Genomic DNA, 25,092 nt, shown 5'->3' with positions numbered 1-25,092 from the left:
AAAACCTATAATAAATAGGTTGATGGTTATATTTCTTGAAAGTCCATAATAATTTTATTGTAATATAATAAACTGGTGCTTTTCTCAATATGAGGGTGGATCTAATAGAATTATTTAAATCCAATAATCCTTCTAATCAAATATTAGAAGGCATCACATAGAAAAAATAGATTTCTATAATACCAAACCCTGTTGTTTTTTTTCCTATCTTTCAACTTTAATTCTGTTATCTGTTTTTAGAAATCCCTGCACTATTGCCAGAAGGTATGGAAACAGCATAATCTGGACACTTTAAAAGCCCAATTTTAGAGACAGGAGGCAGAGATCACTGACCCAACACAACTTCCTTCTAAATGAAAACAAAAATGCATTTAAGGTGAATGAGCAGGTCACTGGTATGTAAACAACTATTTTTCCCCCTTTTCTTGATGCCATTATCTTGCCTTCTTTTGAAAGAGTCTATCATTGCTCTTCCACAAATTATTCACACAGCTGCAACTGTGAGAAAAGGTTCTAAGAAAGCTTGCGGGTAAGAATATAAATGCGTCTGAAGTAGTGCTGGCTCACAGTGGCATCTGGATTGCTCTGTTTGTATTATGATTCCTTTGTCAATTTAAGCAACTTTCCTCTGAAAAATTACAGACTGGGTTTAATAAATATTTTAAATGCTACAGAGCTTGCCCAATGCCTTTTGTCTCTGACATTATTAAAGCCATCAATTTCTTTTTAACTTTGTCCCAAAGCAGTCGTTTTATATTCATGACTTTCCCACTGTCTCTTGTCAATATTACAAAGCTTTCTGATCACATTATGCAGCCTTCATAAAAGTATAGAGGATGCAACAAATGTTGGAGGCAAAAATATAAATTAACACCAAAAACATCCTTATGGTCCTAAACTTTTGTGAATTTTTAAAAAATGTAGTCTCTTATTTATCGTGTAGCATTATAAAAACTCACAACTTTTTAAGCTCTTTCGAAAGGGACAGCAGTTCATCCTACTATAACTTAAATCTATTCTGCTGATCCTTAAAGTCTGTGACTCTTCTAAACCTCAATGAAGAATTCTCACACACCATCATTTTCAGGAATGCTCTCTGTAACACAAAAGGAAGCATAACAAAGGCATTCAGGGTAATAATACAAATGTTGTTTTTCTAAATCTATGATAAAAAAAACAAAACACGAGAATCCATTAAATGAACTGATACATTAAATATTACCTGCCTTTAAAATTGGATAGATAATGCTTTATTGTTCTGCTAACATTTTATAAAATTTTGTCTCCCAAAATTAACTGATATATGAAAAAGTCAATTTTCCACCAACTCATCAGAATTAGATGTTACTAAACATTTTACTTTAGCAAATGATTTCCCATTTTATATTAAATTGAATTTCATAGACTATTATATGAGTATGTTTTTATACACTCAGTCATTTCTAAAAAAAATTAAAAATATATTTTTATTGATTTCAGAGAGGAAGGGAGAGGGAGAGAGAGAATCACTGATCCCTGCTTCCTGCATGCTCCCTTCTGGGAATCGATCTTGAAAACCAGGCATGTGGCCTGACCAAGAATCAAACTTTGACCTCCATAGGTTGATGCTCAACCACTGAGACAGTGGCTAGGCTCATTATACATTTTGATTTCTTCCATGAATGGCCTGTTTATAGCCTTTACCAATTTTTTTCTTGTAAATAACTATGAACACCTATTCAACTAAAACATGTGTAATGATTCTTCATTCCTTATTTGTAGAATATATATTTTCTATATACCATATGTATTTTGAATAATTATAATAAAGAATATTTGTATTTAATATAACCTTTCAAACATCTATTTCATTACTACTATATTTCTTGTCTTGCTAAAGAAATATACTGCTACCCACAGTTGTATAAATATTTCCTAAATAATCCTATCCTATATACAATAATAAAGGGGTAATATGCAAATTGACCCTCATACTTTTGCATCACAGATGGCTGCCCCCACTTTGTCACAAGAGGACCACCTCCATGTTGTCACAAGATGGCCACCCCCACTTTGTTACAAGAGGGCCACCACAAGATGGATGCCCCCACATCATCACAAGTTGCCCACCCCCACATTGCCACAAGATGGTCACCATAAGATGGCCACACACACGTCTTTACAAGATGGCTGTCCCCATCTCATCACAAGATGGCCACTCCCATGTCATCACAAGATGGTTGCCACAAGATGGCTGCCCCACATTGTTATAAGATTGCAGCCCACACATCATCATAACATGGCCACCACACGATGGCTTCCCCCACATCATCACAAAATGGCCAGCAGGGGAGGGAAGTTGGGGGCAACCAAGCCTACAGGGGAAGGCAGTTGGGGGGATCAGGCCTTCAGGAGAGGGCAGTTGGGGGGGGACTAGGCCTTTAGGAGAGGTAGTTGGGGGTAATTGGACCAGCAGGGGAGCTTTTAGGTGTCAATTATGCTAGCAGGGGAGCAGGTAGGGGCAATCCGGCATCCAGGCAGATGAGCAGTTAGGAGCCAGCAATCCCAGACTGTGAAAGGGATGTCTGTCTGCAGGTTTAGGCCTGATCATGGATCCGAGATTGGAGAGGGTGCAGGCTGGGCTGAGGGATACCTCTCCAGTGTACAAATTTCATGCACTGGGCCTCTAGTAAAGTAATATTTAATTTATTTTAACACAATTGTATTTCATATTAGATTACAATCTAGTTTACCATCCAATTTCCACTTTGATTTTTTTTTACATTTTTAAGTAATGTCTGAGAAAATATAATTTTCTTTCCGCAGTGTTATTTTTCCTTATATTACTTAAGAATAAAGCAACATAGTTTCTATAATTTGATCTTCTTTCTTCATTACATACTGTGTAATTCTTTAATAACAAATTTTATGTTTGTTTTCATTTTATACATCACATATACACACATAATACTTTCATAAGTATAATGATTTTACACATATACCAATTGTACCTCTTTCTGTTATCAATACTATCTACCAATAAATCTATGCTATATTCTTTCATTAATGTAATAGCTTTAAAAGAAGTTTTATTATCCTTTACTATAAGTTCTATTGTTTATTTTATCAGAGTTTTTTTTAGTAATTTTTCATACTTATTATTTTATTTGAAGAAAGGGGGACAGACGTGTGTCATCTCTCCCATGACCTGATAATTGTAAGGTCATACTCATGGATGGAGGTTTTTATTTCCTTTTTGTTAGTTTTAATATAACATTCTCTGTCATAAAATTATTGATTTACATGTCACATCTTATACAAAAAATAAACTCAAAAATGTAAACTTAAATGGAGAATGTAAAACTATAAAACTTTTAGGAAAATATCTAAGAAAAAATTTCATTACCTAACGCTCAGCAAATAATTATTAGACTTGCTACCAAAGGCACTATCCATAAAAGAAAATAGTGATAATTGGACACCACCAACATATAAATAGTTTTGCTCTGGAAAAGACCCAGTGAAATAGATTAAAAGACAAGCTACAGAGTAGAAGAAATATTTACAAATTATATATGCAACGAAAGACTAGAAGCTAGAATATCTAAAGAAATCAAAACGCAGAAGTGAAAAGCAAGTAATACAATTAGAAATGGGGCAAAAGACATGAGAGGGCATTTTACTGAAGATGATATACAGATGGCAAATACCTGCAAATATGCTTGCTGTCATCAGCCATTAAATAAATGCAAATTAATATGATAAGACATCCCTGTATAACTATAAGAATGGCTAAAATTAAAATAGTGATAATGCCAAATGCTTGCAAGGATGCAAAGAAACTGAATCACTTATTCATTGCTAGCGATAATGTTTAATAGTATAGGCACTCCATCAGGTGTTTTGTTTTGTTTTTAAAGAAAACTAAACATGCAATTATAATACTTAGAAATAAAGTTTATGAGCATAGCCCAGAGAAATAAACATTTAAGTTCACATAATAACTTCTAAATGAATAGTTTTTAATTTATTTATCTTTATTGCTTAGGGTATTACAGATGTCTTCCATTTTCCCCCAATTTCTCCTCCTCTACTTGGTTCCTGCCACACCCAAGGGCATGAATATTTTTGAGCTTTATTTGTAATAGAAAACAACTGGAATTAGCCCAGATATCTTTCAACAGGTAAATGGTTAAACAAACTCTGATGTATACCATGAACTACACTTCAGCAATGAAAAGAAACAAACACTTGATTCACACAAAAATCTTAGGTGAAATCTTCAGATAACTGTGCTGAATGGGGGAGGGGGGGGGAGGGGGGAACCAATTCCCCCAAAATATACAGAATTATTTCATTTATTTAAGTCCTGAAAAAAACAAGTTTAAAAATAAAGAACAGCCGAGACCGGTTTGGCTCAATGGATAGAGCATCTGCTTGGGGACTGAAGGGACCTGGGTTCAATTCCGGTCAAGGACATGTACCTTGGTTGCGGGCATATCCCCAGTAGGGGGTGTGCAAGAGGCAGCTGATCGATGACTCTCTCTCATTGATGTTTCTAACTCTCTATCTTTCTCCCTTCCTCTCTGTACAAAATCAATAAAATATATTTAAAAAAAATAAAAATAAAGAACAGCCTGGCCAGTGTGCTCAGTGGTTGAGTGTCAGCTTATGGACCAGGAGGTCATGGTTTGATACCAGTCAGGGCACATGCCCAATCTGCATGCTTAATCCCCGGTGGGGGACCTGCAGGAGGCAGCTGATCAATAAATTTCTCTCACAGTTGATCTGCCTCTCTTTTTCTCTGAAATCAATAAAAATATATTTAAAAATAAATATTTTTTAAAGGAAAATATATTCGTGGTTGCTGGTTCATAAAGGAGTGGGAATAGGAGAGAGTTAAGTGTGGAACATTAGGGATCCTGTTCTGTATGTTGACTGTCATTGTCAATATCCTAGTTCTTCAGGTTGAACTGGAGGTTTGCAAGATATTATCAATAAGAGAAAATGGGGAGAGGGCTCAAAGGGATTTTTTTTTTTTTTGTATTGCTTCTTGAAACTGTAAGAATCAATAGTTCTCTCAAAATAAAAATTTACTGAAAGCATTTTTAATCAGTTTTCAAAAACACATAATTTATTGCAGTAGAGGAGAAAAGTCCACTTTGAGTAGTTCAAAGGAAATAAATCATGTGATTGGAACCATCAAAATGACATTCTCACATTCTCAGGCAAGCCCTTGTTACTGGTCCCTTCATGTGCTGCATGCTCACTGTTCTGGTTCCCTAGGATTTCTCTCCAGATGTCTCAGTGCTAATGTGTGTCCTGGCTAGACAGGAGTATTTGGTGTGTTTTTTTCATTCCCTAGTGATAGCTGCCAGCAAGTAATGTAGGTTACCTCTGAAGCTAATGCCATGTTCTATTAAAAAACTGCATGCTTCCTGTAAGTTTATATGCAAATAATGCTGCCTCCAAGATGAATCATAATATCCAGCCAAATTAAAAGACTAGAATTCATCTGTGTCTGGTTCTTCTAATTCAGTAACAACCCTCATAAACAATCCATAATATAACTATTTGCCATACTTATTTTTAATTTTTCCTCAATTTTATCTCCTTTTTTTTTACCTTAAACTTAGGTTTTTACTAATCTTAAATATACCCTAAACTTAAAACATTCACTATTTCTAGCCTTTGATAATTCAGAAGACTCTTAACTGGACATTGCCCCACAGCCCTGCACAAATCTATTGTCCACATCAGTACAAAAATATGTTTAATTGAAAGTAGGATGTTGCATCTCATCTACTCAAGGTCCTCTGTTACACCACCCCCTTTTATTTTCAGAATAATATCCAAACTAATTGAAAATAAAATGTCCTTTATTTGGTCTGTACTTATCTTTCTGTTAATGCTCTGGTACCTGTCACCTGCAACATATAATTTGATCATGCTCCGGAGGTCAGTGGATTCCACCACTGCTTTCAGTTATAATATAACTCCCCTAAAATATTCAATATCACCGTGACAATGTCACCAGACAGCATATAGATTGCACTAGCTAGGTAACTATAAACAAATTTGGAAAATTTAAAGGTATAATGTATTCTTTAAATATTATTAAATTTATTGGGGTAATATTGGTTAATAAAATTATATGGGTTTCAAGTGTTAGTTCACTTATATGTGGAATCTAAGAAACAAATATATAATTTACACTTATTGAAAATAGGCAATACAATTTACAAGTAGTAGTCTATTATTATATACTAGTAGCCCTGCACATGAACCCATGAGCCAGTAGCTCACTGCTGCCCTCCAGTAGCTCTCTGCCAGCTGCCCCACCCTCTTGTAGCTCACTCTATGCCCCTGCCCCACCTTATAGCTTGCTGCCCTGCCCCCTCCTGTAGCTCTCCACTGCCCACTGGTAGCCAGTAGCTTGCTGCCCCACTCTCCTGCTGATCAGTGATCTGGTTGTTACAAGGTTGGTTTGATAAGCTTCACTGCATGATGACCATTTGCATATTGTATCTTTATTATATAGGATAATTGAACCAAAATAAAAAAGAAAATGAGAAATATTAAAATAGTAATAGTAGTATGCTAAAGAGTAAATATGCAAACTTTTTACGTTAAAGCATTATCTTTATATTAAAAATAGAATTCTATTAAAATATAATTTAAAAATGGTACAATGATCTATCTTACCATATAAATATTTATTGTTTATTTTTTGGCAGGAAGCATTTAATATTAAATTTAATTTCTTTTAGTAATGAAATTTATTATAATTTAAAATGAATGACAGTCAGCATAAGTAAATTAAAAATAATGACCAATACTTATTATTAGAAATATCAAACTATTGATATATACATATACACACATACATATGCACATATATACCAATACATATTTTAACACAGTTCCAGTATTTAATGTGACATAATAATAATTCAGAATAATCACAAAATAAGGAATGTTTTAGTAAAGTATTCCTATAAGTGTAATGTTTTGGTAAAGTATTCTTATAAGTGTAAAAGTCTTAAAATTCTTAATATGAAACTGTAGTTTTCAGTCTCATCAATAGATGGCACTACTATTTACCATATTGTTTGCTACACTGTATCAATTCACTAAATAATATATGTTCTTTCCTTCTAAAACACTGACTTTCTATAAACAATTTATTATTTCTTTGACATAATAATGTTACTTTAAAATATTCACTTTCAAAAGTGATACTAAAATTGCAATATATGATAATTACTATATAGTATATAATCATCCACAAAATTTTCCAAATACTTTCTAAGAAACCTTTCTATATTATTAAGACATCATGACTCAGAGTAGAGTTAATGAGGAAGATGACTATTTAGTTGAGGGGGTGCTACTAACACTGGGTGTTCTGCTTGCATATTACTTGTTTGTTTTAAAAGTAGTGGTCTCAAATTTTAAAAAATAAGTTTTAGGAAACTCAAAATTTAATAACATAAATTATCTATTAATGGTGATAGAGCACTACTAATAGTCAAAATAATATATTTTTTATTGTTAATCTTATTCCTAACTTTGTATGTATTATGCAACATGACAGACACAATTATCTGAATTCTGTCATGAAACATACTCCCAAGTCACTAATATAGAAGCCAGCATATAACAACCTCTTACTCACATAATCTGGCAAGCTTATTTAAACTAATTTGTGACCCTAGCTGGTTTTGTTCAGTGGATAGAGCATCAGCCTGGCAACTGAAATGTCCCAGGTTTGATTCCAGTCAAGGGAATCATCCAGTCAAGATGTCCGAGTTTCAGGCTCAATCCTCAGTAGGAGGTGTGCAGGAGGCAGCCGATCAATGATTATCTCTCATCATTGATGTTTCTATCTCTCTCTCCCTCTCTCTTCCTCTCTGAAATCAATAAAAATTTAAACTAATTTGTGTGACGTGGAAATGTGGAGCCAAAACAAAGAAGATTCTCAGACCATTACTAACAATAAAATAATGTCTTCTTATCCAAACTGATTTCTCTCTCTCTCTCCCTCTCTCTTTTGTGTAAATAATCATATCATAGTTAGCAATAATTGTAACATCTTATAGCAGTGGATCAATATAGAGTATCGGCAATAAATTTTTAGAAGTATTATTGCCTAATAATATCAACTAAATTAAAACACCTTTCTACTTAATGTATTCTCAGTAAGTATATTGAAATAAATCAGTATGTAGATTTTTGAGGGGAGAAAAATGCTACTTTCCCAACCATATCTTTCTCCCTGGCTCTCATCTATAGTTATTTATCTACATGAGTGACAATCCTGATATTCACAGAAAGTTGAAGCAAGCTATGGATGTTTCCCTAGTCCTTTTTGGAATAGTTTTTATTTTGCACTTCCCACACAACTTTTTGGAATTGTCTGACACCTCAAATTTCAAAAGGCTGTATGGGTTGAAAGCATGTCTTTGTTTACTAATATGATGCCAGAACATTTAATTAATGACTTAACCTGCTGAAAGATTAGCCCAAGTGCTAATTTTAGAGGGGATTGTCTCTTGAGATATAAATAACATGGATGCATGTAGAGTGACCAGCTCTCAATAGTCTACATAATGTTTAGTTGATTATTTACTTTAGCATGTTAAAAAATATCCCAGCTCAATAAACAGAATAGGTGAATAAAGTTTTGTTTACTACTTTCTATTTGCAAAACACAAAACTAAGCCTGTAGAGAATGCTAGAATGAAATATGACCCTTGGTCTTTGGATATCTAATTACAAAGCTCTATATGCATTTAAAACTTAAAATAAAAGTGGTATAAAATCAAAGTAATTACTTTTAATTAAAAAAATGTTGTGATTCAGGATGCCTGAGGTGGAAGAGGTTACTGTGAGGCACAGTGTTTATTAATAACTTCATGTAAAACATGGAAAATGAATTGAGTCTTAGAACATGGATCTGACCTAAATAGGCCAGAGAAAAAGATACCCAACCATGTCAGTACTCATGCCTTGAGACCTTTAAAAATCAATGTGTGCTCTAAGTATAAACTGCACTAAAAATAAATAAGACATGGGTGGTAAAAGTCATACACATAAATTATAATAATCAATCATAAATATGAGAAAAGCATAAAAAAGTATTCATTTGGAGAACCCATAAAATCCAAAAAACAGATTGTGCCAAGTAATTTTTCCAGGGCTCTGGGAAACAGAACTCTGTTAGAGCTAGAAATAATGCTTGTGTCATTGTTAAATTAATTTCTAAAATTTTCTTTCTAGTTGGTCAAGTTTAAAAATGACACAGTTATCAAAAATGAAATCAAACTCACTGGTATACTGTATGCTGCTAAAGTGTACTAAATGATATAAAGATTAGTGAATGAGTCCAGTCATGACTTGTCATAATGCCTCACATAATGTTTTACAATTTAAATGCTTTACTCTTTTGTATTAAACTACAAGTTAAGCATAATATGGAAGAAGTAATCAGAAATAGTACACATCAAATGAAAAATTCAAGAAAACACCATCACTGGTAACACTAATATGGCACAGGAAAAGGGATTAGGAAAATGCATTAATTTAAATGAAGTAAAATTTATTTTAAGAACATATGGATTAACAAGTACACATGCAAATTGCAAAAGGTGCTTAAAATCTAATTAAGCTATCTTGAGAGTGCCCTCATGCTAAATCTTTAAGATCAAATAAGCCTCATTATCACATTAACCTTCCTTCGACTCTCTTGTTATACAAGTGTCATTACATTAATTAGCCATTATACTGTTCTTTAAGTGCTGGCCACCTCATGAGTGTTTTGTAACATTACCCAGTACTTGTATACACAGAAGTGATCTGTGAAATACCACTCCCATCCACCTGTGTAAACTAGTCCTGTAAAATAAGTCATGCTAATTAAATGAGTGTACATAAAATCAGATCATAATTTTATGAAGAAAAATAATTCTTTAATATTAAAAAAATAGGATTCAGTATATTCACTTACCCACAAAAGTATGTTCACTTATACCAAAGAATTCTGACTGAATGAGCCAACTGTAGGTGAATACAGATTAGTAGTATCTGAGAATGAGTCATCTACTGAAGAGTTTTGCTTCTACTAACAAAAGTCTCCTCACACCTCTTTAAATAATGTTGGAAGACTTGATCTCTCCCCAGCCCAAAGGATAAAGGACTAAAAATGTAAGTTGGGAAACCTAAAAAAAATATTAAAGGAATCCACAGGCAGCAAAATCTCAGACATATGTTGAAGCAATATCTTCACTGATACAGCTCCTAAGGCAATGGAAATTAAAGAGAAAATAAAAAAAATGGGACTACATCAAAATAAAAAGCTATGTACAGCGAATGAAACCATCAACAAAACAATAAGGAAGTCCACTGCATGGGAGAACATATTTGCCAGTGATATCACCAATAAGTGTTCAATTTCCAACATTTACAAAGAACTCATACAATTTAACAAAATTAAGATAAACAAGACAATCAAAAAATGGGCAAGGATCTAAATAAATACTTTTTGAAAGAGGGCATTAGCAAGGCCAAGAGATATATGAAAACATGCTCAAAGTCGTTAATCATCTGAGAGATGCAAATCAAAACAATGAGGTACTATCTCACACCTGTCAGAATGGCTATCATCAACAAATCAACAAAGGACAAGTGCTGGTGAGGATGTGGAGAAAAAGGAACCCTTGTGCACTGCTGGTGGGAATGCAGACTGGAGCAGCCACTGTGGAGAACAGTATGGTGTTTCCTCAAAAACCTAAAAATCTCCCATTTGACCCAGTGATCCCACCTGTAGGAATATATCTCAAGAAACTAGAAATACCAATCAGAAAGAATATATGCACCCCTATGCTCATAGCAACACAATTTACCATGGCTAAGATTTGGAAACAGCCTAAGTACCCATCAGCTGATGAGTGGATTAAAAAACTGTGGTACGTCTACACAATGGAATTCTATGCTGTGGTAAAAAAGAAGGAATTCTTACCATTTGCAACAGCATGGATGGAACTGGGGAGCATTATGCTAAGTGGAATAAGCCAGTCAGAGAAAGATAAATATCACATGATCTCACTCATTTATGAAGTATAATAAACAACACAAACTGATGTACAAAAAACAGATCCAGAGACAGAGAAGCATCGATGCAACCTTCAAACCTCAGAGGTAAGGGGGAGAGATAAACCAAAGGAATTGTATGCATGCATATAAGCCTAACCAATGGACACAGACACCAGGGGAGTGAGGGCATGGCGGGGGGAAGCAATGGGGTGGGGGGTTAAAGACTCATATTTGATGCCTTAAATATATATATATATATATATATATATATATATATATATATATATATATATATATATATATGCAAGAGGGTGAACGAAGTATCTATATCGTACGTTTTAAGAAAGAGTGAGCTTATTTTACTCATCACGTCTTATATCTTGGGTCCACCTGTAAAAACTATGCATTCTCTTCAGCTCTCTTGGCAAAATCAGTGGTATTGGCTCTGCTTCTGTGTACTAAGGTCTATAGTAATGTTCATGACTTGGTGGGTAAATTAACTCATGACAATTAAATAATTGCCTTTTTATTTCAACCACATTCTCTAGGTAGCTTTTCTGTATGCATATGATATTTTATTCTTTATAAGACTCTACTGCTTCTTTCTCTAAATTAGTTCTGAAGATTACAAAAGAGTGTTGTTTTTTTACTGATATCCTAAATGCCCAAAATCTACTGCTTTAGGAAACCTTGGGAATTCACAAAAAGTGACACATGAACACTAGAAGAAATTAGAACTTTTGAAGTGGATCCAGTAGGTAACTCAGACCTGATGGTATGTGTCTCAGAGCTAGTTTTTCTAAAATAGTAACACAGTTGGCTTCTATATGCTACAGCCTCAGCATATAGTTTCAGGGCTTTAAGATTTAATAAAAATGAACTAATTCGATTTTATCTCATTGGGTGACTTATTTCCTCATAAGTGAATAGTTCTGTTTATGCAGACAGAGCTGTGACTAACAAATGCAAACTTTGGGAAGCAGGTCATCCTGTGTGTGAACTGTCATATCTGAACTTTGAATCATACTGGTATATTTTAGTTTGGTATTTCAATCAAGGCTAACACAGGGATAGGCTCTTTGTGAGGTATCAGTAAGTGGCTTTTACTATTTTTTTTTTTTACCCAGGTCTATGGGCAGCAGTTTTGTGTGTGTGTGTGTGTGTGTGTGTGTGTGTGTGTGTGTGTGTGTGTGTGTTTTGTTTTTCCCCCTAATGCACAGGCAACCAATTTCCATTAGTGTTACAAAGCACTAAGGATAGATTATGGCTTTAAGGTATTAGTAGTAGTTCTAGGTAGGAAGTACCAAACTGACTCCCAGAATTCCATTAACTCCCATTAGTTACCAAAGAGAGTCTCACAGAACTAATTTTCTATAAAGTGGGGATTGTTCAAAGGCTGTCTGAGCACTGGCCCACTGCTATGTGTTAACAAGTACAATTATCCCCTATTTTCAAAAGTTCACTTGCAAGACCTATATCTTATTGGTATTTCTGTCTCATTGATGTTTCTAACTCTCTATCCCTCTCTGTAAAAAATCAATAAAATACATATTTTTAAAATGAGCAAATATCTTAGTTGCCTATTTAATAAAACCACAGACAATCCCCAGCAACCTGACAGAAGCAGAGAGAGGGAAAATCTCAAATAGTAGACTACAGTGATTCTGCAATGGAATCCTGAACCAGGAACTAATGAGAAACACTTAGTCATCTTTTATTATTTTTTATTTGTTTAAAATATATTTTATTTATTTTTTACAGAGTGGAAGGGAGAGAGATAGAAAGTTAGAAACATCAGTGAGGGAGAAACATTGATCAGCTGCCTCCTGCACGCCCACTACTGGAGATATGCCCACAACCAAGGTACATGCCCTTGATGGGAATCAAACCTGGGACCCTTCAGTCCACAGGCTGACGCTCTATCTAGGGATGCCAAACAGGTTAGGGCAATTAGTCATCTTTAATGTGCATTGTTTCTGCAAATACTTATTGAGTCATAACTATGTGTAAAGCACTGTACTAGGCAGCTAAAAGCAGAGAGACAGAGAGCGACAGAGAGAGAGCGGGAGGGGTGGTGAGAGAGAGAGAGAGCGGGAGATAGTGAGAGAGAGGAGTGGAGGGAGAGAGAAAAGGAAAAGGGATCTCTTCTAGTGAAACAAGATAAAAATAAAGTTAAACATCTTAAATAAGTAACGAACCTTATTTGATGAAATCTGAGATGCTATCATTTATATACCACTAACAAAGGAAACAAATACTACCAGTTTAATAAAATGCATTGTGTTTTATAGTCTTATGTTGTAGAAAGTATCCCTTATCAAAGATGTTAAAATAGGAGGGGGGGGGAACAATGTAAATAGTATATGCAACTTGATAGGGGGTAACAGGGCTATGGATAAAGTTGAGAGAGACCTCAAGTGCTAAAGGTGGGGACGGGGTTTAATTTTAACTGTGTAGACTGGATGGGCTTCACTGAGAAAGTGACATTTAACAACAGAGTTGAAAGAGCTTGAAACAGAGCATTATGGAAATCTGGGAAGTGTTTTCAGGCAGAGGGAATACCAACTGTGGACGCTTATCATATTTAAGGACAACAAGGGGGTGAGCATTAAGTGGAAATGGAGCAGAGTTTGCAAGGAAGATAATAAGAGGATAAGAAGTTATTGCAAAATCAGAACATTTTATGGTTTGTTTTGAAGGGCACTCCAAAGACAGGCGATTAGTCTGCAGGGAGCCACTATAGGGTGTTAAGTAGAGGAGGGATATGATCTGACCTCATAAATTCTGGGATACACAAAAGTAAGACTTATATTTCCTAGGCCTCTTTCAAGTGTGTACACAGATTGTGGGAAACAATGTGTTAGAAAGAACAATATGAAGTTCTCATGGCATCCCTGGATGTATTTCAAAGTGACAGTGATTTTGATGGCCACGGAGCTATACCTAAGGGCGCGTGGCCAGAAAATCTATAGAATTAAAACTCAGGGACATCGCTGCCAAGATGAAACATACTAAAAGAAATCCAGGCACAATAATGATGGATCATGTATGGCCGTAGGTTAGATATTGTTCTAATGTAAAGACAGCCCTTGGGTGGGATTACTCGAATCAGTAAGAACAAGGTGGGGAATATTTGCTTGAACTGTGAGTATTTTTGGCAGAGCAAATGCAATATTGTCAAATCTCTCACCAGGGCATACCCCACTAGACAATATGTAGAGAAAAACTCAAAACTAAAAATGTTTGGACCAGAAAGCAGAGAGCAATAAAAAGAAAGAAGACAATGATTTCAGTAGACTGCCCAATCAAAACTAAAGGAAAGAGTGCAAAAAAGAGATGATTAAAATGCCTGAACCCTCCTGAAAGAAATAATGGAACAACTAAAAGAAAGAGTACTATAGAAGCAGGGGGTGGAATAGCAGAAATAAATATAGCACAAGGTCTAGGAACTTTCTAAACTGGGAAAATGATAACTGTGGAGCTCACAGTGAGGTTTGGGTCTTTGCTAGTTCCCTGGAGGCACCGTTTTCAGAAACACTCATCTCAATTTCAGTTTCGGAATCAGCAAAAGCATACGTGCCATCTGGAACAATGCTGCTAGAATCCCTATGGAACCAGTTTTACAAATGTAAGTAATTCCATTGTGGCATTAGGTTCAAAGTGCCTTTTCCCAAGGACAACATGATAGCCTTAAATGTTTTCTGAGAGAGGTGACATTGCAGGGTTTGATCTTTCTCCCAGAAAACTTAGGAGCATTGTTTTCTTGTGGCAAAATGAGGTGAGGTGTACACTAAGTGTATTCCCCCCTCTTTCTGAGCTGAGAGCCAGCGTTTCCCCCCTCAGACTCACCATAGAATGCACAAATTGCAAGCCCAGGTTAGCAGTAAAAAAATGCCATCTGCTACCACAAGGCCTGCCCTAAATATCTACACAATCCTTCACTTTTTGTCTCTTCTATTGTCTGATAAACAAATACAAAGGATCCAGGGGAGGATCCAGGCCTGAGGGAAGTGATTCCAGAACAATCTGTGGTGGGAATCTTGCTGTGTTTTGTGGAATTTCCCCCCCTTAATTCCTACAGTTATAAGAAAATAAGACCAGTTACATAGATGACATAGCAATATGAAATTATTATAAATTTTTAAAAGCCTACTCATAAATTCTATACTTTACCTCATGAATAGGTAACAAGTAATTCGCAGATTTGAGCAAGAACATGGAGCAGAGCTGAATTTCACAGTGTTAAAGTATGTTTATTAGTCTAAAGAAAAAAATTAAAAAATTTATAGTTACATGAAAGAATGATGGGGGATTAGAAAAGATAAATCTAAAAGTCTCGTTCACTTATTAAAAGAATATTTGAGATATTTTTAACTCTTTAAAGGAAAAGGAAAAACAATGACTGTGGGGTTTAAAACATAAAAAAGTAAAATGTTTACCAATCCTATATAATACAGAAGTAATATAACAATTAAATCTCATGCCCTCACAAGATGGCTGCCTACAACCAGGCCAGCAGGAGGGTTAGTGAGGGGATGACCAAAGATTGAACAGCAGGCTATGTGGGGCAACCAGGTTGGGGGGGGAGGGGGCAGAAAGGGGTGGCCAGAACAGCATGGGGGGGGCAGTTGAGGGTGTTCAGGCCAGCAGGGGAGGCAACCGAGGGTGACCAGGCTGTCAGGAGGGGCAGTTGGAGGTGACCAGGCCTGTAGAGGGGGCAGTTTGAAGCTATCGGCCGGCAAGCAGAGGTGGTTAGGAGTGATAAGCCTATGGGAGAGGGGCAGTCTAAGGGATGATCAGGGAGGCAGGTGAGCAGTTAGGAGCTAGTGGTCCTGGATTGTGAGAGGGATTTCCGACTTCTGGGTTAAATCCAATCCCCAGGATCATGCCTGAACTAGCAGTCAGACATCCCCTGAGTGGCCCCAGAATGGAGAGGGTGCAGGCTGGGCTGAGGGGACTGCCACACCCATGCATAAATTTCATGCACTGGGCCTCTGGTATTATAATAAAAGATGGAAAGGAGAGATCAAAGTATGCTACTTTAATGTTTTTATTTTATACTAGAGGCCCAATGCACAAAATTCATGCAAAAGTAGGTCTTCCTTCCTCCAACTGCTGGTACAGACTTCCCTCTGGCACCTGGGACCCGGGATTCCCTCATAACCCTGGCTTCATCTGGAAGGATGCCCAGTCTAATTAGTATATTACACTTTTATTTTTATAGATTGGTGAAATATTTGATGATACATAGTAATATGTTTTTGTTTGTTTTTTTACTTTCCCCCCCTCTTTTATTAAGGTTCTAGAGGCCTGGTGCAAGAAATTCCTGCAAGGGGGTGTGTGTCCCTCAGCCCAGCCTGCACCCTCTCCAATCTGGGACTCCTTGAGGGATTTCCCACTGCCCATTTAGAGCAGTCCAACATCCCTCTCACAATCTAGGACTGCTGGCTCACAACTGCTTACCTGCCTGCCTTCCTGATTGCCCCTAACCACTTCTGCCTGCCAGCCTGATTACCCCTAACCACCGCCCTGCCAGCCTGATTGATGCCTAACTGCTCCCTTGCCAGCCTGCCCCAACTTCCCTCCTCTGTCAGCCTGGTCACCCCTAATTGCACTCCTCTGCAGGCTTGATTGCCCCCAACTGCCCTCTCCTGAGGGCCATCTTGTGGTGGCCATCTTGTGTCTACATGGGGGCAGGATCTTTGACCACATGGTGGCAGCTACCTTGATCTTGAGTGTTGGAGTGATGGACAATCTACATATTACTCTTTTATTAGATAAGATAGAGGCCTAGTGCATGGGCGGGGGCCAGCTGATATGCCCTGAAGGGTGTCCCAGATCAAGGTGGGGGTTCCCTTGGGATGTGGGGCAGTCTGGGCAAGGGGCTTTTGGTGGTTTGTAGGCCAGCCATGCCCTCTGGCAACCCAAGAGGAGGCCTGGTATCTGGAATTTATTTAACTTCTACAATTGAAACTTTGTAGCCTGGAGCAAAGCAAAGCCTTCTACTCTCTCTGTGGCAGCAGCCATTTCTGTTGAGATTTATTCACCTATAATTAAAACTTTGTAGCCTGGAGTGAAGGCCTAGACCAGCCATGGAAGGTGGAAAGCTTGGCTTCCTCCATCACAGGGGGCAACCCTAGCCTGCTCTCTCCAGCTCCATGGCTGCTGCCATATTTCTTGAGATTTATCTTCTATAACTGAAACTTTCTATCCTTGAGTGGAGGCCTGGACTGGCCAGGGCGTGTGCAAAGCTTGGTTTCCTCCATTGCCTGGGAAACCCAAGCCTCCCTCCTACTCTCTATGGCGGCAGCCATCTTGGTTGGGGTTAATTTGCATATTCACTATGATTGGCTGGTGGGTGTGGCTGGTGGGTGTAGTGGAGTGATGGTTAATTTGCATATTGCTCTTTTATTAGGTAGTATTATATGTATACATATCTTACCATTGCCCCTCCCACCCTACTCCCATACATGCCCTCACCCCTCCAATGTTTTGCAACCATTGGTTATTCTTATATGCATGCATTAAAGGGAGAGGTGGGGGAGATAAGACATAGTGATATAAGTTGTATATTGTAAAAGTACCTTACAGATTCACTTTCAAAATAAAAATTAAAAAACAGGTACAACTAATAAGTCAACAGTAGAAAAATGATAGAATTCTAAAATTTATGCAACCTAACAGAAAATAGAATACAAGGAAATAAATGAATATAGAACTAATATAACCATTTGAAAACAAATTGCATGATGACACCTTTAAGTCCAGTGAGAATTAGCTTAACATACATATATATGGTGAAGTCCCAAAGCAATAAACTTATCAAGGACCTCTCTCATTGTAAAGGATATCAGAGAAGAACTTGGTTCTTTAGGATATACTTACTTTAAACCATTTGGACTTTCTTTAAATTTTATGTTGCAAGAATTTAATTTTGGATATTAATTACTTTGGGCTAATTTATTTTGAACTTTAATCTTTGAAATTTTATTTCTGGGAATATAATAAATTACATATTAAATTTTGAGCATCTCTATGCTCTCGCTATTGCATAATTAAAGTATCAGGCTGTCATGGTTTAATCTAATTGAAGATCTAAAGAGCTCTACTGAATACATAACTGGACATAATTTAGCATAGGAAATAATAGAGAGAAAGTATTTTTGGCCGTGGAGTTCATAAATTAATGTACTTTCTATCATGTTTAAAAGCCTTCTGGGAGCAAACATATAATGCCCACCAGTAGTTCTCAGGGGGGACTACAAAAGGGCAGCAATAGTAACTAGGATAAGGCCTTTTCTAAGTAGGAGTGTCCCCAAGAGTAGCTCTGAGAAAATTAGTTAGGTTCAGATAGTTGATTTCAGAAGTGATCCCAGGAAGCATGGGCTAAAAAGAGGGAAAAGTAAGATAAAGGCTAAGAAAAATGAGAGAGAGAGAGAGAGAGAGAGAAAGAGAGAGAGAGAGAGAGAGAGAGAGAGAGAGAGAGAGAGAGAGAGAGAGAGAGGGAGAGAGAGAGAGAGGAAGGGAGAGAGAGGAGGGAGAAAGGGAGGAAGCAAGGAAGCAAGAAAGGAAGGAAATTCATGATATTCATGAGCATGTTATTATTCTGAACAAAAGTAGCTCAATTCCAATGTAGACCCTCTGAAGAATCATGTACAAGGCAGCTCACAATCTGCCCACAGAATGGGTGGAAAGCTGAGCTTCTTACTCATTGACTGTGTCCCTTCTTGGTTAAGGACTGTCTTGAGGGCATTAAACACCTGGCACATTTGAGCTACCATAAATGCATCTGACAAAGTTTCCTGGATCAAATAAAGTTAAAAAAAATGGCAAAAAGACTGGTTTCTACAGTACAAGCTGTCAAAAGACCTCCACCACAGCTGAGGTGGTCAGTGCAGGGTTTGGAGAAAGAAGTCAAGGTTGTTTGCTGCAGGACCTCATGAGGGGTAAGACTGATTTAAGACATGTCTGATCTCTGACCCCTAAGGAAGAGTGACTCCCTGAGTTCACTATAAACTTAGTTTCAAGTCAAAAGAGAATAAAGCTGGAGAATATGCAGAAGAAACACACTCTCCCACTCCTCATGTTTCTGGCCAATACAACTGTTTGAGCAGCAGTTCTCAAACATTATAGTCAAAATCATCAGGAGTGTTTGTTATTCTATCTCTTGCCCAGAGCCTCTGATTCCATAGGGATGGCACATCCTGTCCTGATAATTTGCATTTAAAACAACTGGCTGATGCTGGCTGCCCAAGAACCAAAGTTGGAGAATCACTGAGACAGAGTAATCCTTCTCTCTCTCTCCCATCCTTTAATAACTCACAGTGGGAGGATGACCAAGAAGGACAAAGGAAGGCTCTCACTTCCTCCTTTCAGGATCTTACTGTTTGCAGGAAGGTTTTATTTCCAACCCCACTTTGGTGAAACAAAATGATTGGCAAGGTTAGTAGGGCAGCCTGCGTATGAATGGATAAGAAAATTCCACTCTATGAGGCTAAGGAAGCTGCCCATTATTACCTTACATTTAAGACACTTTCTAACTTTAAAGGGGGAAAATAGGGATATTCTATATAGGCACCCTAGAAAACCAGCAGTCTTGTATAGAAATTTCTAACATGAAAAAAAAAATGCACTTGATATTATGTGTGAAGTCTTAAACAATATGAACTAGAAATAGGCCCATGGTGAATATGGACAAGCTTTCTGCCCAGAGGGTAGTGTAAACACTGAAGATATCAAGCTTTCTGTATCATAAGATGAAAATCTAAAGGCAATTTGCTTTATGTAAAAAGAAAAAGAAAAGCATGAAATGAATTCCACTGGTAGAGTCAAGCACCTTTGATTTATACATAACATTTCTTCTGGCAAGGACACAGAATCACTCTCATATTTCAATGATCTAATTTTGCATTGTTTGAAAAAAATCAGTTTGATAGACTTTTATTTGACTTGCACCATGGGATATTTAAATAGACTGCACTTCAAAAACACTTTTTCACAAATTCCATTAACTTGTATTTTCAGAGCTTTTTATGGTAATCAATGATATATTTTATTTTTATTACTAATTGACAAATTGTTAAGATAAATATGCTAAATTCCCTATGAAAATCTAATTTTCTAAAGGTCTTTTTAACCTTTTCTGAAAAGTGGATGGAGAAGGGAAAATGAATTAAACTAGTTTTAGAGATTTATTAGGTCCATAAATGTGCAATTTGCCTATCTAATTTGCATTTTCTTTGTATTTTTCCATTGTGAAAGTTCATTCCTAAGTATTCTTTTTTGGTTGAACTGCAACACTATTCTGAGTGATCTCAAGTTTACTATACTTATTTATACATAAAAACATATGTTTGAAGTTATGTCAAATATAAAACAACTTAAACCCAAAGGAAATAAACAAACACACAAAAGAAGGAAGAAATGGCTTGTTTAACAATTCTCTTATAAGGCTTTTATTTTGTAGCTAATTCTATTATTTCAAAATATTTTATTAGAAAGTGTTATGTTAAGGAGGAAAACCACAGGCCCAAAATGGTGTCACTGGTGCTACCATAAAAGTCCATGATACCAAACCTAGATTTAATATCTGATCTAATTGCATTTTCAACCTCTCTTAATCAGTCAGTCTAAAAGTTTTTGGTTACACATCAGTAAAGTAATCTGCCAGGTAGACCCTCACCATCCCCATAGAAGGAAGAGGCAATCTGAATGATAAAAAAAAAAAAAAAAACCCTTCCCATTCTCTTCCCCCAAAGTAAAGGTTTCCTGGTCCCCCATAATAAAAACACACCGTAGCAAAATGTTCCTATTATTTGGGGTCTCTATTATAGAAGCCAAAGGCAATTTCTCACTGATACACAATTTGTTTTTACTGTTCTTTGGCCCTTCAAATAGGTTTAACTATTAAAAATTATTCTTAAAATGCAGTTATTATCTTCTCTCATTGATAAAAATGCATCAGAACAAGTTTTTAATCAATTATATTTCAATTTGATGAATTAGTGTTATTTTATACTTCATTTCTCCTTTTTAGCTAAAGCCAGATCTGGCAAGTTAGATTTAGAACTGCTGAGCTGCCCAAACATTTGTCAAAACTTTATGGTCCATATATTTTTTATACAGACTTAATCTAATTTAAAGTAGTTCTGATAAACAGAAATTGCCAAATGCCTTAAGAAAATGCCTTGAGTGAAGTTATTTGTGTTTTTTCTCCCTTGTAACCCATTGTATTATTACCTGGTCAATTTGGAAAGTATAATAATTTTCTTTACTTAATCTCACATTTCTCATGGTCTCACTTCTTCCCTTACCCTACCACTAATTCTGTGGCCACTTATTATAATCCTTCTTTTATAAACTTGATTAACTTTCTTTTCTATGTCTCTCTCTGTCACTTACCTGACAAAAATAAAATGCTGGTTAAATTCAAATCACTTTTTTTCCTCATTGTAAATTCACAGCCAACACACTGAATAAAAACATTTGAATATATTGTATATCTTCTCAAGAACTCCCAAAGATCTGCCCAACATAACAACTACATACTGCTTATTTCCATCACCACCTTGTCCTAAAAGGTAAGTATTTATACTAATAAAAGGATAATATGCAAATTGGTCATGACACCCTCACAGTAACAACTGAACAGCAGGTTGCATGGGGCGACCAGGCCAGTAGGAGGGTTAGCAAGGCTGCGTGGAGTGACTAGGCTAGTAGAGGGGTGCAGTGAGGGGCGACTATGCCAGCAGGGGGGGCAGCTGAGGGTGACCAGGCTGGTGGGGGGAGAGGGGGCAGTTTGGGGCAACCAGACCAGTTGGGGAGCAATTGGGAGAAACCAGACCGGTAGGCAGGGCAGTAAGGGGTGACCAGGCTAGTGGGGGGACAGTTAGGAGCAACCAGGCTGTCAGGGAAGGGGCAGTTGGGGGAGACCTGGCTGGCAGTTGGGGACAATTAGGGATGAACAGACCAGCACGCAGAGGCAGTGAGGGGTAGTGAGGGGCAACCAGGCTGGCACGGGGGACAATTAGGGTGACCAGGCCAGAGGTGGGCAGTTGTGGTGACCAGGCCAATATTGGGGACAGTTAAGAGTGACCAGGCCTGCAGGGGGGACAGTGAGCTGTGGCAGGTCTAGTGGGGAAGGTCATTTGGGGGTGACCAGGCTGGCAGGGGGGGGGGCAGTTAGGGGTGATCAGGCAGGCAGGCAGGTGAGCAGTTAGAAGCCAATGCTCCTGGATTATGATAGGGATGTCCAACTGCCAGTTGGACATCCCCCCAAGTGGTCCAGACTGGAGAGGGTCCAGGCTGGACTGAGGGGACACCCTCTTTTCCCCATTCCTCTGTGTATGAGTTTTGTACACTGGGCCTCTAGTCCAACATAATAAATAGCTAATATGCTAATTAGACTGGACAGCAGAATGATCTGGATGAAGCCAAGGCTCTGAGGGCTGAGGCCCTTGCATGAATTTCTAGTTTTATAAAATTACCCTTTCTCAAACCACCAATGTTCTCACAAATTCCTCATTTCCAATAGTTGGTATTCCAGACTGCACTGGAAAAACCCCAAGTAATGTAAAGATGAATTCCATGTGCTCCCACCCGTAGGGCTTGTTCCCAGTCTGTCTTGCTCACTGTTTTAATAGATTAACTATTCATTTTCCAAACACCAATTCTTCCATTGGATTAACTACATTACATCAACTCTTTAAGGACTCAACTACTGCAATTATTCCCTTTTCTCTTAAATGAGTTGCTTTTCATTTTTATGCAATGCGCATAAACTTCATTTCTTAAATATGACCTTTTCTCTTTTCTTTCCTTTTGATTCACACTGGCCACATCCAGCACCCTGATTCACCACCTGCCTCTTTCTCCCTTTACAGCCACTCCCTTAATTAGTAAGCCCTCAGGACAAAGAGGTTCTGGTTGGCATCAAATTATTTTGGGAACATAGTCTCAGGTCTGTTGACTCCAGAGGAAAATTTCCAGTCAAACTAGAGATGACAGCTAGGCTTCAGTTGTGCTTTACTGTTTTGTGTTGTTTATTTAATTTTAAACTTTATTTTTTACTTCTTTATTGTTTAAAGTATTACATAAGTCTTCTTTTCCTCCCATTGGCCAATCCAGCTTCAGAAAAGCAGGAAACCAGACAAATCAACATCATGGATTGAACGTCAATCAGGATAAGGCGCACTGATCAATTATTCCCTACCCTACAACTGACTAATCAGTAGAGACCCAACCCTGACCATGACTCTAACTCCCTTAGTCACTGTGATTAGTAGTTTCTCCCCATATAACCCATACCCTCAAAGCTATCAGGGAGCCAGGTCTTTGAGCATTAGCTCACCTGTATCTCAGGGCAGGGACCACTTCCTAAAAATATACCCTTATTCTCTTTGCTGTAAGCTCCTGTTCATATCTTCTAATGCACACATGCAAAAGGAATAGTCCAGTAACATTTACTGGAATTTATGCTGGGATTTACCCCAGCATAAAAAAGGACCACATCTGTAATTTTCTAAAACTCCCTCTTTTTGGCTTCACATCATTTTCTAACTACTGCAGGTCCCTCTCTCTGTTCACCTTCAACTAATGTTCAGTAATGGTAATATGATTGTTCCTTTTCCCAAATCCTATCCTTCAACATTTATACCAAGGACTTTGAAGTAGAATACATGCAGTAGGGGGTAATAGAAGAGACTGATTTTACTCCCAACTTCAGTGATTTTTTTTGTTCCTGGAACAGGGAAAGCATCCGTGCTCAGCCTAGGCAATCACTCCTAATGCAGCAGTTACTCTCTTCTCTGCAGTTTTGTTCCCACAGTTTCAGTTACCTGCGGTCAACTGAGGTCTGAAAATATGAAAATTAAAATGCCCCAAATAAACCACTCATAAATTTTAACTACGCATAGTTCTGAGTAGCTTGATGAAATATCCAACAGCATCAATACACCTGCTCAGACCATAAATCATCTCTTTATCCAGATCTCCACACTGTATACCCTCCCTGACCATTACTCACTTAGTAGCTGTCTTGGTTATCAGATCATCTGTCATGGAATCAAAGTGCTTGTCTTTAAGTCACACTTATTTTACTTAATAATGGCCCCAAAACAGGAGAGTAGTGATGTTGGCAATTCAGATATGCCAAAGAGAAGCTAGAAGCAAGTGCCTCCATGAAGTGAAAAGGTGAGTGTTCTCAATTTAATAAGAAAATAATTGTGTGCTGAGGTTGCTAAAATCTAGAGTAATCCAGTATCTTCTAGCTGTAAAATTGTGAAGACAAAAGAAATTCCTTCTTGTTTTTGCTCACAATTCAAAGTACAAAAGTGATAGCCATAGTGCACAATTAGTGCTTAATTAAGATGGAAAAGGCATTAATTATGTGCTAATTCTGTGTGTAGAAAACACAAATAGAAAACGTGTTCCTATTAATGGGAACACTGAGCCTATACAAAGACTTCAATAAGGAAAACTCTGAAACAAATGGCCATACTCCAATAACTTTTACTATAGCATAGAGTTATAGTTGTTCTATCTACTTTATTTATAGTTACCTTTGTTAAGCTCTTACTGTTCCTAATTTATAAATCAAACTTTATCATAGGTATATATAGGAAAGAACATAGTATATATAGGGTTCAGTACTATCTGTGCTTTCAGGCACACGCTGGGGGTTCATTCTCTGCAGATAAAGGGAGACTAATGTATTGAATTTCTCTTAATTAATTCATAATATTAAGACTGATAGTGGGGAAGAGGGAGCTCTAAGACATCATTATTCCTTAATGTCTAGAAGCCTAGGGAGTTTCTGCCTTCATTTTATAAATCACAGGATGAATTAAAATTTACATTTTATTATTGTAGTATGAAAATGAATCAGTATGTATTAATCAAACATGCAATTGTATATCACCAATTCCACTAAATAACTAAAATTTGAATTAAATAAGAAAGAAAGCAAAGCTTTGATTATAAGAATGATATCAGCTTAGTTGGTCAATGTTCATAGCTATC

At 37.0% G+C, this 25,092-nt stretch overlaps 1 protein-coding gene across 1 annotated transcript in view; it reads right to left on the bottom strand.

The window, feature by feature from the left end:
- The window catches only part of FSTL5 (follistatin like 5), a 541,528-nt gene that overhangs the window by 108,141 nt on the left and 408,295 nt on the right, over positions 1-25,092 (bottom strand). The window lies entirely within an intron of this gene.

This window comes from Pipistrellus hanaki, assembly GCF_964339955.1.
Source record: "Pipistrellus hanaki genome assembly, chromosome: 5".
Lineage (NCBI taxonomy): Eukaryota > Metazoa > Chordata > Mammalia > Chiroptera > Vespertilionidae > Pipistrellus > Pipistrellus hanaki.
The sequence above is the reverse complement of the archived record's forward strand: the minus strand, read 5'-3'. Positions and strand labels throughout refer to the sequence as shown.